The sequence below is a fragment of the Staurois parvus genome, unplaced genomic scaffold (genome assembly GCF_062004578.1).
Source record: "Staurois parvus isolate SC_StPar_1 unplaced genomic scaffold, SC_StPar_1.0 ptg000064l, whole genome shotgun sequence".
NCBI lineage: Eukaryota > Metazoa > Chordata > Amphibia > Anura > Ranidae > Staurois > Staurois parvus.
The window spans coordinates 6,951,704-6,964,250 of record NW_028317860.1 but is presented as its reverse complement, the minus strand read 5'-3'; the positions used below and the strand labels follow the sequence as shown (position 1 = coordinate 6,964,250).

The 12,547-nt window shown below is 43.2% G+C and overlaps 1 protein-coding gene across 3 annotated transcripts in view; it reads right to left on the bottom strand.

Moving 5' to 3' along the window:
* The window catches only part of AKAP11 (A-kinase anchoring protein 11), a 102,829-nt gene extending 96,864 nt beyond the window's left edge, over nt 1–5,965 (bottom strand). For 2 of the 3 annotated variants that reach the window (XM_089668823.1, XM_089668825.1), the window contains exon 1: nt 5,732–5,965. The gene's annotated coding sequence lies outside the window, so the exon portion shown is untranslated. Of the gene's footprint in view, nt 1–4,744; nt 4,809–5,731 lie in introns of all 3 variants that reach the window. The other variant, XM_089668824.1, reaches the window with a different exon arrangement.
* Between the last annotated feature and the right edge of the window lie 6,582 nt (nt 5,966–12,547).

Here is a 12,547-nt window from a genome sequence, read left to right as displayed (position 1 = left end):
GCTTTCCTACCACACGTCAAAGACATACTGGTAAGTTAATTGGATCCTGTCTAAATTGGCCCTAGTATGCATTTATGAATGTAAATTAGGGACCTTAGATTGTACGCCACTTGAGGGTTAGGGACTGACGTGAATGTACAATATATATGTGTAAAGTGCTGTGTAAACTGACGGCGCTATATAAGTACCTGAAATAACTTAATAAATTAGATTTTTTGTTCTTTAAATACCAAACATGTTATACATTGGTTTTGCACAGAGCAATCCCGATCCTCCTCTTCTCGGATCCCTTGCCAGTGCGGTCCTCTCCTCCCCTCTGCTGAGTGTCCCCAAAGCAAGCTGCTTACTATGGGGCACTATTGTGTGCTCGCTCTCAAGCTGGCTGTGTCAACAGGTACAGAGAGACTGTCTCAGCCCCACCCCTGATCCCTCCTCCCTTACTATGATTAACAGCAGCAGCAGCCAATGGTTCGTACTACTTTCGCTATGCCCAATAAGGAGGAAGAGACCCAGGATAGCCACTGCTCTCATGCACATTGCTGGATTGAGATAATGCTTAGATAAGTATAAAGGAATTCATTAAGGTAAAAAAACCTTCAGGCTTTAGAACCATTTCAAAGGAGGCTGTAAAGTATGCTTAACTGAAGAATGCTGAGGAAGAAGAGGCTTTTCTAAGGAGAGGTGCAGCTAATGTGCACATATGCTTTATCCACTTGAAGACCAAGACTTTTCTGGCACTCTTTATTTACATGTAACAATCAGTATTTTTGCTTTGAAAATTTCTTAGAACCCCAAACATTATACATTTTTTTTTAAAAACAGAGGTCCTAGAGAATACATTGGTGGGTGTTGCAATTTTTTATGTCACAATATTTGCGCAGAGGTTTTTAAAATGCAATTTTTTGGAAAAAAATTAAAAAAAATTTAATTTAATGCAAAAAAACACAATACATAACCCATTTTTTAGCAAAATATAAAAGATGATGTTACGGTGAGTAAATAGATACCAAACATGTCACACTTTAAAACTGCGCACACCTGTGCAACAGCGACAAACCACATTTTACTATACATAGGCGAAGCTTTAAAAGCCTTTACAGGTTACCACTAAAGATATATAGAGGAGGTCTGGTGCTAGAACTACTGCCCATGAACTACTGTTCGTGGTTATACCGTGGTCATGTGTGGGATGATTGCTGGGGGGCTTGCGGGGAATTTTTTTATTTTTTTTTCCTTTAAATAATTTTTACACTTTCAATTTAAAGGATAAGTTCACCTTTGGGAACATGTTATATGTTCCACCCGATTTTAGGGTGGAACATGTAACATGTTCCCATAGCTGCAGCTGCCCCCCTCCCTCTGACAGATAGCATGGGGAGAAGTCTCCCTGTACTATCTGTCAAATTTGAAAACTTAGTGGCTGTGCTGGGCTCCGCCTACACAGCTGCATCATTCATTCAAGGGCTTCTGTGAATGAATGAACTGCAAGTCCTGACAGCCTCAGCGGCTTTGGGCTTGTAGTTTTCAATAAACTACCATAGTACTGTGGAGAGGCTTGATAGTTCATTGAAGCTTCCTATCAGAAGATCTACTGCTCATACATTCCGTATGGCAAGCAGATATTCTGACAGGTCTGCAGGAGACCTGCATGGCATCAGTGATCTGTAAGCTCGAAAGAGCAGGGCCCTCAATCCCCTCATGTTTTGCATTGTATTGGTATTGTTCTGTCACATGTTCTGTCCCCCTCTGTAATGTACAGCGCTGAGCGAACCATTGGTGCTTTATAAATACTGTATAATAATAATAATACTGATCTCTGGTGCAATGCTTTCCAGGCTCCTGTAGACAAAAATAATAAATGCATATTTTTTTAATTGCAAAAAAAAAAAATCAGCATTTATTATTTTTGTCTAAAAAGGTGAATTTAACCTTTAATATTTTTTTAAATCGCTTTCATTGCTGTCACAAGGAATGTAAACATAGGCATGTGACAGGTACACTTTATGGAGAGATCTGGGGTCAATAAGATCCCAAATCCCTCTTCTGCCCTTAAAAGCATTTTATCACACTAAGGTCGGTGTAATGAAAAGCTTTTCTTTTTATGAAAATGGCGCCGTTTAGCTCCAGGTAAACCGGAAGTGATGGAAGGTTATCGCTTCCAGTTCCCTATATCAAAGAGCCAAACGAAGCGGTTCCGATTTGTTCGGCTCTTTAATCATTAAGCTGGTCGATCAGGTGTCCCAGTGGGATGGGACAGCCTGTTGAAGACATGGAAGGTCAAGGGAGGAGGGGGATGTCCTCTCCCATTTTTTGTAATTGCAATACAGCAACTAGTAAGCCACTCAGATTGCTTTTACGACTGTTGCACCGCCCCCCCATCAATCCAGTACAACCACTTAACAGCAAATGACGTACATGCCTGTGATTTGGCATCAAGTGGTTATTATATATGGTGAACGGAGGAATCTGTACACAATATCAGACAGAAAAGTCACATACTAAGTCATTGTTATCTTCAGCTTTGACACTACCCTGGCAGCCAACATTCAAATAAATTCTGCATTGCCTCCTTCATCCAGCAAAACTTACTCCTGGTCTGTATATATTATTAAAGGGCTAGTAAACTTGTTCCCAAAAAAAAAAAAAACGTTTCCCCTTGCAAAGTAATATCATAATGTGCTAGTATGCATTGTATACTAGCACATTATGTGAAACTTTCCTTAAAACAAAGCGCTCCAGGGGGACACTGTCACTGCTGACAGGGCTTCCATCTTCACCTGCTCTTCTTTCCGGGTTCCCGGGCTGCAGATGCTTGAATGGCTGAGTGTGCATGTGCGTGGGAGTTTCGGCCATGGCACAGTGCTCTGAAGGAAAGGCATGGGTATGCCGTTCCTTCAGAGCACATGCATTGGTGATGTCAGCGGCTGCTGCTCTGTAGAATATCTCCTAAATGGTTCACGTTTAGGAAATATTAATTTTACCTACAGGTAAGCTATATTATAAGCTTACCTGTAGGTGAAAACAGAAATGAGACTTTACTACCACTTTAAGGGCCCGTTCACACGACAGTTTAGGGCCATCAGTTTTACTGCACGCGTTCTGCAAGGACACAATGAAATCAATTGTTCTCTATGTGCCCTATTCACACCATAACACTAGTATCACGTGCAGATTTGTTTCTGCAACAAGTGCGCATGAAAACTGATGTCTCTGCAGGTGAAATCTGCATGTCAGTTTCCATCAGTTTTTCTGCATGTATGCTGTGAGCAAGGCCTTAAGCATGACAGTTTGACAGTTGGGTTTTTATCACAAGCACCTGTGACAGTTCTCTCTCACAAAATGTTTGGAATGGAACCATTTTAGGAAACTGTTAAACTGATCTGTTTGGATCCTCTATAATGAGGGTTCTACAAATCAATATTGCAGGTACAAAATACTGGGGGGGGGGCATGATCCATGCTGAGCTCAGGAGGAGGTAGGCTGACAAAGCGGAGCTCTGCCCATAAGGGGAAGCTCCACTTTAAGCCTTTGTTCCCCACTCCCCATTAAGGATTGGCAACTTTGGGGAGCGGGGGGAGGGGGTACCTGAATTTGACAGGTACCCGCTCCCACTTGTGCTGCGATTGCCTAGGCGATCGGAAGCAGAAGTTTTCCTCCCCTCCCTCCCCATAGTCTTCTAGGACACGTGACAGGTCCCAGAAGACTATGGGAACATTCACAAAGCTCAGCGCTTCTCACGCATGCGCAGTGGGCAAGCCGTCACAGCCTGGTGCCCACACACAAGATGCAAGCGCCAGGGAGAGAAGACAGCTGGTGAAACCAGCAGTGGTGAGGACACCACTGGACTGAGGGACAGGTAAGTGGCTGTATTTTAAAAGTCAGCAGCTACAGTTTTTGTAGCTGCTGACTTTTATTTATTTATTTTTGGTGGAACTCCACTTTAAGCCTATTACACATGATCAGAAAATCGTACGAAAAATACTGCTTTCGAAGTGACTGTACAATAATCTGATCATTAGTACACAGCTTTCATCTGAAATCATTCGAAGGGACAAGCACAAGGATTTTTCTTGTACGATACCAGATCGTATGATTTTTGTTTAACCTCCCTGGAGGTATTCCCGAGTGTAACTCGGGGATAACTTTCAGTACCAGAAGTGGTAACCCCGAGCTACACTCAGGATTACACTGCAGAGTTGCTCTGGGATCCCTCCAGCACTTACCTTGTCCTGCGCTCACGCGATGTCCCCCCTGCAGCGTCCCCAGCCATGTCCTCCAACCGATGCCGGCATCCGCCTTCCGTTCCCTGCGAGCGTCGGGACGTACGGGGGACGGAACAGGCAGGAAATTCAAACATTTTAAAAGCGACAGTCACTCAATACACTAAATTCTGATAGTATAACATTACTGTATCAAACCATTTCACATACATTTTGTCCGTAGTGCTTGTCCTGTGCCCTGCCTGCATTTTTACTGTTCTTTCTGCCTGGACACTGAGAAGCATCCATGGCATCCCTTTAGGTCAAAAGTGGTTTTAGAATTGAGTGATAATGGTTTGTGGGGAAATTCGTCATCAGACACTGAAAACAATTTTGTGACTGAACTCAGCGATGTGCAAACTTGGCGCTATATTTCAAATGTCAGTGTTTTTGGTTTGATAATATTATTAAATTAAATTTATTATTATATTATTATTTTTTATGATTATTTATATTATAATTTTATGTTTCAAATTTTATCATACCTGGGATGTTTACTAGACTCTTGTTCGGACAGATTTCAGTGAGTTATTCCTAAGAATTACAGGCCTGCAATAAAAAAACGACATATTTCCATGCAAAAAATGTACCGCTTTGAGCACAGAAATACTGACATAATCAGACCGCTAGAGAGGTTAATCAGTACAGTTTTCCTACAAATACATAACATCACTTTAGAATTTTGATTCTGTTGTATGAGGATTTTCATAATTTTGTTTACAATATGAGATTAGCATGCAAAAAAACAAACAAAACAGAAGATCATTCATCCAATATTCTCATCATGTGTTTGGGGCTTAAGGGCTCATTCACACCATGGTGTAGAGATGTCAGTTTTTCTGCATGCGCTCTGCAAGGACACAATGAAATCAATTGTTCTCTATGTGCTCTGTTCACACAACACTAGCATCACATGCAGATCTTTTCAGCACAAGAATCTGCAACATGTATAAAACTCATTGAAGCATGCATGTAAACGGATGTCTCTGCAAGTGAAATCTGTGCATCAGTTTTTCTATACGTATGGTGTGAACGAGGCCTTAGTATAAACCATCCAGCAGGAAGTGGCACCTTTATGTCTTGCCTGGAAAGGGATTGAAGAGGGGATTAAACAAATACCCTTTTTATACAGAAGAGCAGGCGGACACAAGGGTGATCTTACACTGATACACAAGCATAGCTCTACAACTTGCATTGCAATACAATGAGGGATTTATTAAGACTGGAGGAGCTGTGTGTGGCAATCAATCAGCTTCTAGCTTTCATTTCTAAAGCTTAACTGACCAAGCTGAAGCTGGAATCTGATTGGCTACCATGCACAGCTGTTCTAGTCATAGTAAATCCATACACTGAATTACATATAAAACACAAGGCATCTGTCAGGTGTGCAGAAATCCTGGAGGACACATGACAGAGAGCATGATCACACAGATTAATGAGAAGCCAACAAGTGCCAGGACAGCCGTCATTACCAGATTCAGGCCCCCCACTGACTACTGCTCCTCCCGGAGGACAGCTGCGGCCCAGCGGATCCTTCGTGACTCCAATCCCCGGTCCAGGGTCGCGACAGCTCAGGAGTCCGGAGTCCGATCACTCAGCATCTCCATCCCCCTCACAGCCCGATCCCGGGCAGGCTCAGCTGCGCAGCTGACGGAGGTGTTGTGGTTCCAGCCACTGACGGCTCTGACGTCATCATCCGGCGCGCTCCCTGGGACGCATTGATTGGCAAAGGAGTGCTGTGATTGGCAAGTGGGCAGGAGGAGCTGCCTCTGCTACTCAATACACTACAAGCACATCATAACCAGGAGATAACCGCCTTACAGGATGTCAGTCATGGGGCTGTGTTATCCCTGTCATAGGGTATGAGCTGAACACACACCAGGCACATTGGTAAAATGTAATGGAGTGTATCCTATGAGCTGCTTCATCCCTGTAGTGTCAGCTCACAGCCCAGATACTGCCCGGAGGGTCTGCCCTCCATTGTGAGAGTTAGGCCTGGGGCACACCTGAGCGTTTTCCATAAACCCGCATGTGTCACAAACATACCTTCATTCCAATGAGGCCATCAACATCTGCGCGTCGTGCTGCGTCACAAACATGAGGAAGGACCGTATTCTGTGCTTTGCCATGTGATTCCTGACAATAAGACAATGGCATGAAAATGCATGTACGAGTGTTAAAGTGCAGCTCCACCCAAAGGGGAAGTTCTGCTTTAAGGACTGCTCCCCCGCTCCCCATTAAGGATTGGCACCTTTGGGGGGCGGGCACCCGAATTTGACAGGTACCCGCTCCCACTTCCGGTCCGATTGCCTAGGCCAGTGGTCGGCAAGCCGTGGCTCTTTACACGCTTTAATGCGGCTCTTGTGTGCTGGGCGCCCGCTCCCCTCCCTCCTCTCGGGCGGCAGGGACTCTGCAGCGTGATCCAAAAAAAAAACAGCCAGGGCAGCGTGCTCAAATGCAATGATTGGCCAGTCTCGCCGCCACTCACATCCTGATAGCCAGTGATTGGCTGTCAGGATGTGTGTAGGCGGGGCAGCGTGACGAACGTGAGAGGAGCTAGGCTCCTCTCACAGTCCGCCCTAAAGACCGGAACGGCGCGGGAACACGGCGAGAGGAACGCGTGGAGCAAAGGTAAGTGAATTGACACGGGGGACTTGGCTTACTACTTGCTACTTACTTACTACTACTATATGAGGGATGAATTAATATGGGGGATGAATTACTATAGGGGGGATGAATTACTATATGGGGGATGAATTACTATGGGGGATGAATTACTATATGGGGGATGAATTACTATGGGGGATGAATTACTATATGGGGGATGAATTACTATGGGGGTTGAATTACTATATGGGGGATGTATTTTCAGTTTTAAAAATGTGGCTCTCAAAATAAATTTCAATCGTGGTTTTGGCAAGATTTGGCTCAGTTGAAAAAAAAGGTTGCCCACCACTGGCCTAGGCGATCAGAAGCGGAAAGTGTCCTCCCTCCCTGTAGTCTTTTGGAATACGTGACAGGTGCCAGAAGACTACAAGACCATTCATGAAGCGTAGCGCTACTCACACATGCGCAGTGGGCACCCGGCTCTGAAGCCGCAAGCTGTCACAGCCGGGTGCCCACACTGAAGATGCCGGCCTCCTGGAATACAGGACGGCGGGTGAAACGGGCTGCGAGGGACACTCCGAATGACAGGTAAGTGGCTGTTTTTTAAAAGTCAGCGGCTACAGTTTTTGTAGCCACTGACTATTTTTTTTTACACCATGAGTGGAACTTCGCTTTAACAGTGGATGGAAGCGGATATGGACAGGTGTGAGTCCAGACTTAAAGTGTTACTAAACCTACAACAGTAAAATCAGTCTGTATATGCAGTAAAGCATGCTTGTTATACTCACCGTGGAACCTAAGGGGTTAATCCCCCACATTGTGTAAAAAGCATGTTTGATTCTTTCTTCTCTGTTCCTCCCCTTTTTCAAGAGACCACCACTTATCTCCAGACTGAACCATAGGCATGCACATGCTCAGTTTGGTGTGTATTGCTAGTGAGGTTTTTTATTTTATCTTGGGAGAGTGCATGTGATCAGCACAGGGCCAATCAGCACTGTCCAGACAGAGATCAGGGGTTCTGCATCCTCCTAGAGCAGAAAGAAAACACCTTCTACAAGCTTTAGCTAGTGCTGGGCTAGACACAGATAGAAGCCACAACACTGCTATATACTGTTGATCAGAAATGGTATTTAGCAGTTTATTTTTACTAAAATAATTGCATTTCCATGTGTACTGTGGGAGATCAGATATAGTGCATGCAGAGTTCTGAGTTTAGTTACACTTTAACCTCTTCCATACCGGGCACTTTTACCCCCTACTGCTCAGGCCAATTTTAAGCTTTCAGCCCTGTCACACTTTGAATGACAATTGTGCGGTCATACAACACTGTACCCATATGAAATTTTTATCATTTTTTCACACAAATAGAGCTTTCTTTTGGTGGTATTTAATTACCTAGCAAAATACAAATAAAATATTAATATTCAGTCCCAACATGTGAATAATTGGTGCAACGGTGCTGTATTTTTAACAGTGCTACTCCATACTGAAATGACAAGTGCTTCACTGTGTTCACACTGGTGCCCCACATAGATGTAAACTCACCGTCATTTCATGACCACCTATCTCTAGGTAAGTCACAGTCACTTTTTGGGATTATCCCAGTTTGCAATCCGGTCCTGATGGCAGATATTCCTTCGCCCTTATAACCGTGGTTGCTGGTAGTAACCAATAATGTTCTACAAGATCTGCATCAATGTTAGGCAACTCCTCTCCGCCACTCACAAACAAAAGTGCCTTTCCTGGCACTAGGTGTATTCAGCTTTGTGCATTATGAATGGGAATTAAGATGGCCACTGTGCGTTCCAAATACCGGAAGTTGCGTCATAAGCCCTCAACGCGTTTCGACCAATAGATCATCTTTAGGAAGGTAGCTTTCTCCTATTTTTTCTGGATAAACCACTGGATAAAAAACAATGGTAATAGCGTTTTAAAAGTGTTTTTACAGTACATGTAGAAAAAAAAGTTGTTAGTGTTTTAGTAGCAGTTAGAATTTTTCTGCTGGAAAAATGCTCCAAAAACTCTAAAAAAATCTTTTTTTTTCTTCTCCTAGGTGCTGAAGCTCAAAAAACTCTATTAGCTTCTAAGAGCAGAAAAATAATGCTAATAACAGCTTCTAGGAGCTTAAAAAATACTAGTGTGTATGGAGCCTTAAATGAACAAGCTCTCTTCCAGATGTATCAGTTTACATGGATGAGACAAACCATTTGCCAATGAGAGGGGTGCTTACTAAGATCAGTTTTCTTTATTCACATAAAACCTTTATTCTGAAAATGAAAAACTAATTGCTGTAACTGATTATAAAGTGTGAGATGAAGTTTGGATTTAGTTTGTTAGTGTATGTAAATCTGCTAATACATTTAACACTATCCTCCCCCCAGACTGACAATACTGCTGTCCAAATGTGTCCCCTGTACTACTTCATCCAGAGTCAGGGCACTCCTATATAGGAGGTATGCTACTGGCCAGATCACCACGTGAAAACAGAGGGGGGAAACTCAAAAAAACTCAAGTAAAAACATAATGCAGCCACCACATCTAATGAATGGTAAGCTACAATACATTGCATTTTTGGTTTGAGGTTTAATACCGCTTTAAAGTGGAACGTTTAGTCATAAGTCCTGATAGATCACTCCAGGCTGGCCCATTTTACAGGTGTAGCTATGTAAAACATTAAAAATAAGTGTCTATACTGTGTAAAAGTCCAGTAAGGCCCTGTCTTGCCCTGCTCTGCACATGCTCAGTTGGTCACTTTAAGATTTACTGCTTCTGAGCAGGAGGAAGCATCAGTTATGACATAGACTGTGTGGAGAGAACACAGATTAAATAGAAAAGAAAAGCAGGAGAGGTGACAGGACAAACTCTGCTGCCAGGGAGACACAGAAGAGTTAAACCTACAAGCAGAGAGTCTTATCTTATATCCTTGATATTCTCCACTTTCTGCCTTATGGGGAAGCCTGTGAACTTCAGCAATGTAAAGCTTCTTTCATCCTTTTTCTCGAATTGAGCCAAAACATACAATCAAGGCTGGAAATGCATACTTTTAAATTGCAGAAAGTAACATAGTTACATAGTTAGTCTGGCTGAAAAAAGGCAAAAGTCCATCCAGTTCAACCATTAAAAAGAAAAAAGTTATAATCCTACACCCACAGCGGATCCAGAGGAAGGCAAAAAAACAAACCAGCAAGGCATGATCCAATTTTCTCCTGCAGGGAAAAAAATTCCGTCCTGATCCCCCGAGAGGCAATCGGATATTCCCTGGATCAACTTTACCTATAAATGTTAGTATCCAGTTATATTCTGTGTGTCCAAAAAAGAATCCAGACCTTTTTTGAAGCAAAACACTGAGCTGGCCAGAACCAACTCTTGAGAAAGTATCATATACTGTCGTTTTTGAGACCAAGGAGTTGCCAAGAAGGAAGCGACTGATCTGGGCTCCAACAAAATGGTGGCCTCCAGCAAGAAGAAAAAGGAACAATGCTGGAGGCAATTTACAGCACAGACTAATGGTGGTAGCATAATTATTAATGTGGAATAAATGTTCATTTTGTTAACATTAGATGTTATCAAACTGTTATGGGTAAAGTTCCACAGTAGGTGCATGAAGGTAAAAAATGTTTAAGTTTTAGAACTTTTAGAAAACTGCAAACAGGCAGCTCACAGTTTTCTATTGAATGTACACTAAGCTGCATGGATGCAGCTCACCGTGCATTGCTGGCAGTGCCCAAATAATTGGTAACTATGCGCATGCACAGGATGATGTCAGCCCCTGTCGGCCAATCAGAAGGTTGAAAAACCAGCATCAGGGGAGAAGATGACAGCAGCCAGCAAGGGATGAAACCTGCCACATCTATGGAGGGTGGAGGGGAGTCTATTGAGGAGTTTAGTTCCACTTTATTTATTTATTTCAGGTACTTATATGGCGCCGTCAATTTACACAGTGCTTTACATATATATTGTACATTCACATCAGTCCCTAACCCTCAAGGGGCGTACAATCTAAGGTCCATAACTTACATTCATACATATTCATACTAGGGGCAATTTAGACAGGATCCAAATAACCTACCAGCATGTCTTTGGAGTGTGGCAGGAAACTGGAGTACCCGGAGGAAACCCACGCAGGCACAAGGAGAACATGCAAACTCCAGGCAGGTGGTGCTGTGGTTGGGATTTGAACCAACAACCCTAGTACTGCCAGGCAGAAGTGCTAACCATTTAGCCACTGTGCTGCCCACTTTAAGCCTAAATTAAAGGGTTCTAGGGGTTCACAATCCCATGGGGCCACCTTATAATTTGTGTGGCCTTTCCCACAATGCATCAACTTTTGTGACTGGTGGAGATCCTGTCATTCATTCATTCATTCAGAGAACACAGTGCATCATGGAAGTGTAGTAATATGTAATGTGGAAATTGTGGCGAGGGCAGAAGGGGGCAGGCCATGGACTCCAAGATTTTCAGTTAATACTTTATTGCTGGCACTTTCATCTTCTCCCCGCTTTTTACTGAGGTCAGGAGTCTTTGGCCTTCTTGATTGGCCATGCGCATGGGAGTTCATTCATCCCACAGTTTACTGCTGGTGTGTACAGCTGTCAGTATACTATTCATTGAAAAATCTCCTAGATTGTAAGCTCGAAAGAGCAGGGCCCTCGAACCCCTCGTGTATTGTTCTGTTACTGTGTTGTCTCATGTACTGTCCCCCACTATAATGTACAGCGCTGAGCAAACCTTTTGGCGCTATATAAAAATACTGTATAATAATAATAATAACTGCTAGCAGGAAGGGAAAAAGACTGTGGGAAAGAGGCATACAGAGTAGCTTCTACTATAAACGTCTTATCTGCTAGCATTTTTTACATTGCATGTTTAGTTCCTCTTTACCCCAGATTCACACCTAAGCATTTTCTACCATATTTTTCAGAAAAGCAGTAGTCTATTAGCATGATTTCTTATAGGACAGGTTCACATCTCTGCGTTTTCACCTGGTGCATTTTTTGGAAAGGGTCAGGGACTATTTTGAACGCAAAACGTTACATTTTTGGTTCAATAGACTTCAATGGAAACACTGCAGAAAAGCATGGATTGCATTTTTGCTACGTTTTTGCCGTGTTTTTGATGCATTTTGCATTTAAAATCTGCCTAGAAATAAAAAAAAATGAAAAAGAAAGAAACAAAATGCATCAAAAACGCAATGCAGAAACTCCTCAAACGCAATCTGCATAGCTGTGAATCTAGACTTAGAGGCTCGCTTGAACTGTAATCCCCATGATGAGGGCCAGTTCACACGCATGCTACATGTTCCGTTTTTGCGTGTAGGTAACAAGAACACCAAGTGACACTTTATTCATGTGTCTGCATAACTGTATGGTGTGCTGCTGTGACATACTGTGCACCACAGTAAAACACAGCATGTCTGCATTTTACCAGAGTTCACTACTCCGCACCTCTGGGCTGTGTTGCAGTGCAAACGGGGCACAGAGAAAACAACCGTTTTCTACATGCCCATCAGTGTCTGATGTTTATCCAGTGAAGAAAACTGCCAGTCACCGCACAATATGTGAACAAACCCTTAGAGCAGCGGTTCTCAACCTGGGGGTCGCGACCCCTTTGGGGGTCGAACGACCATTTCCCAGGGGTCGCCTAAGACCATCGGAAAACACATATTTCCGATGGTCTTAGGA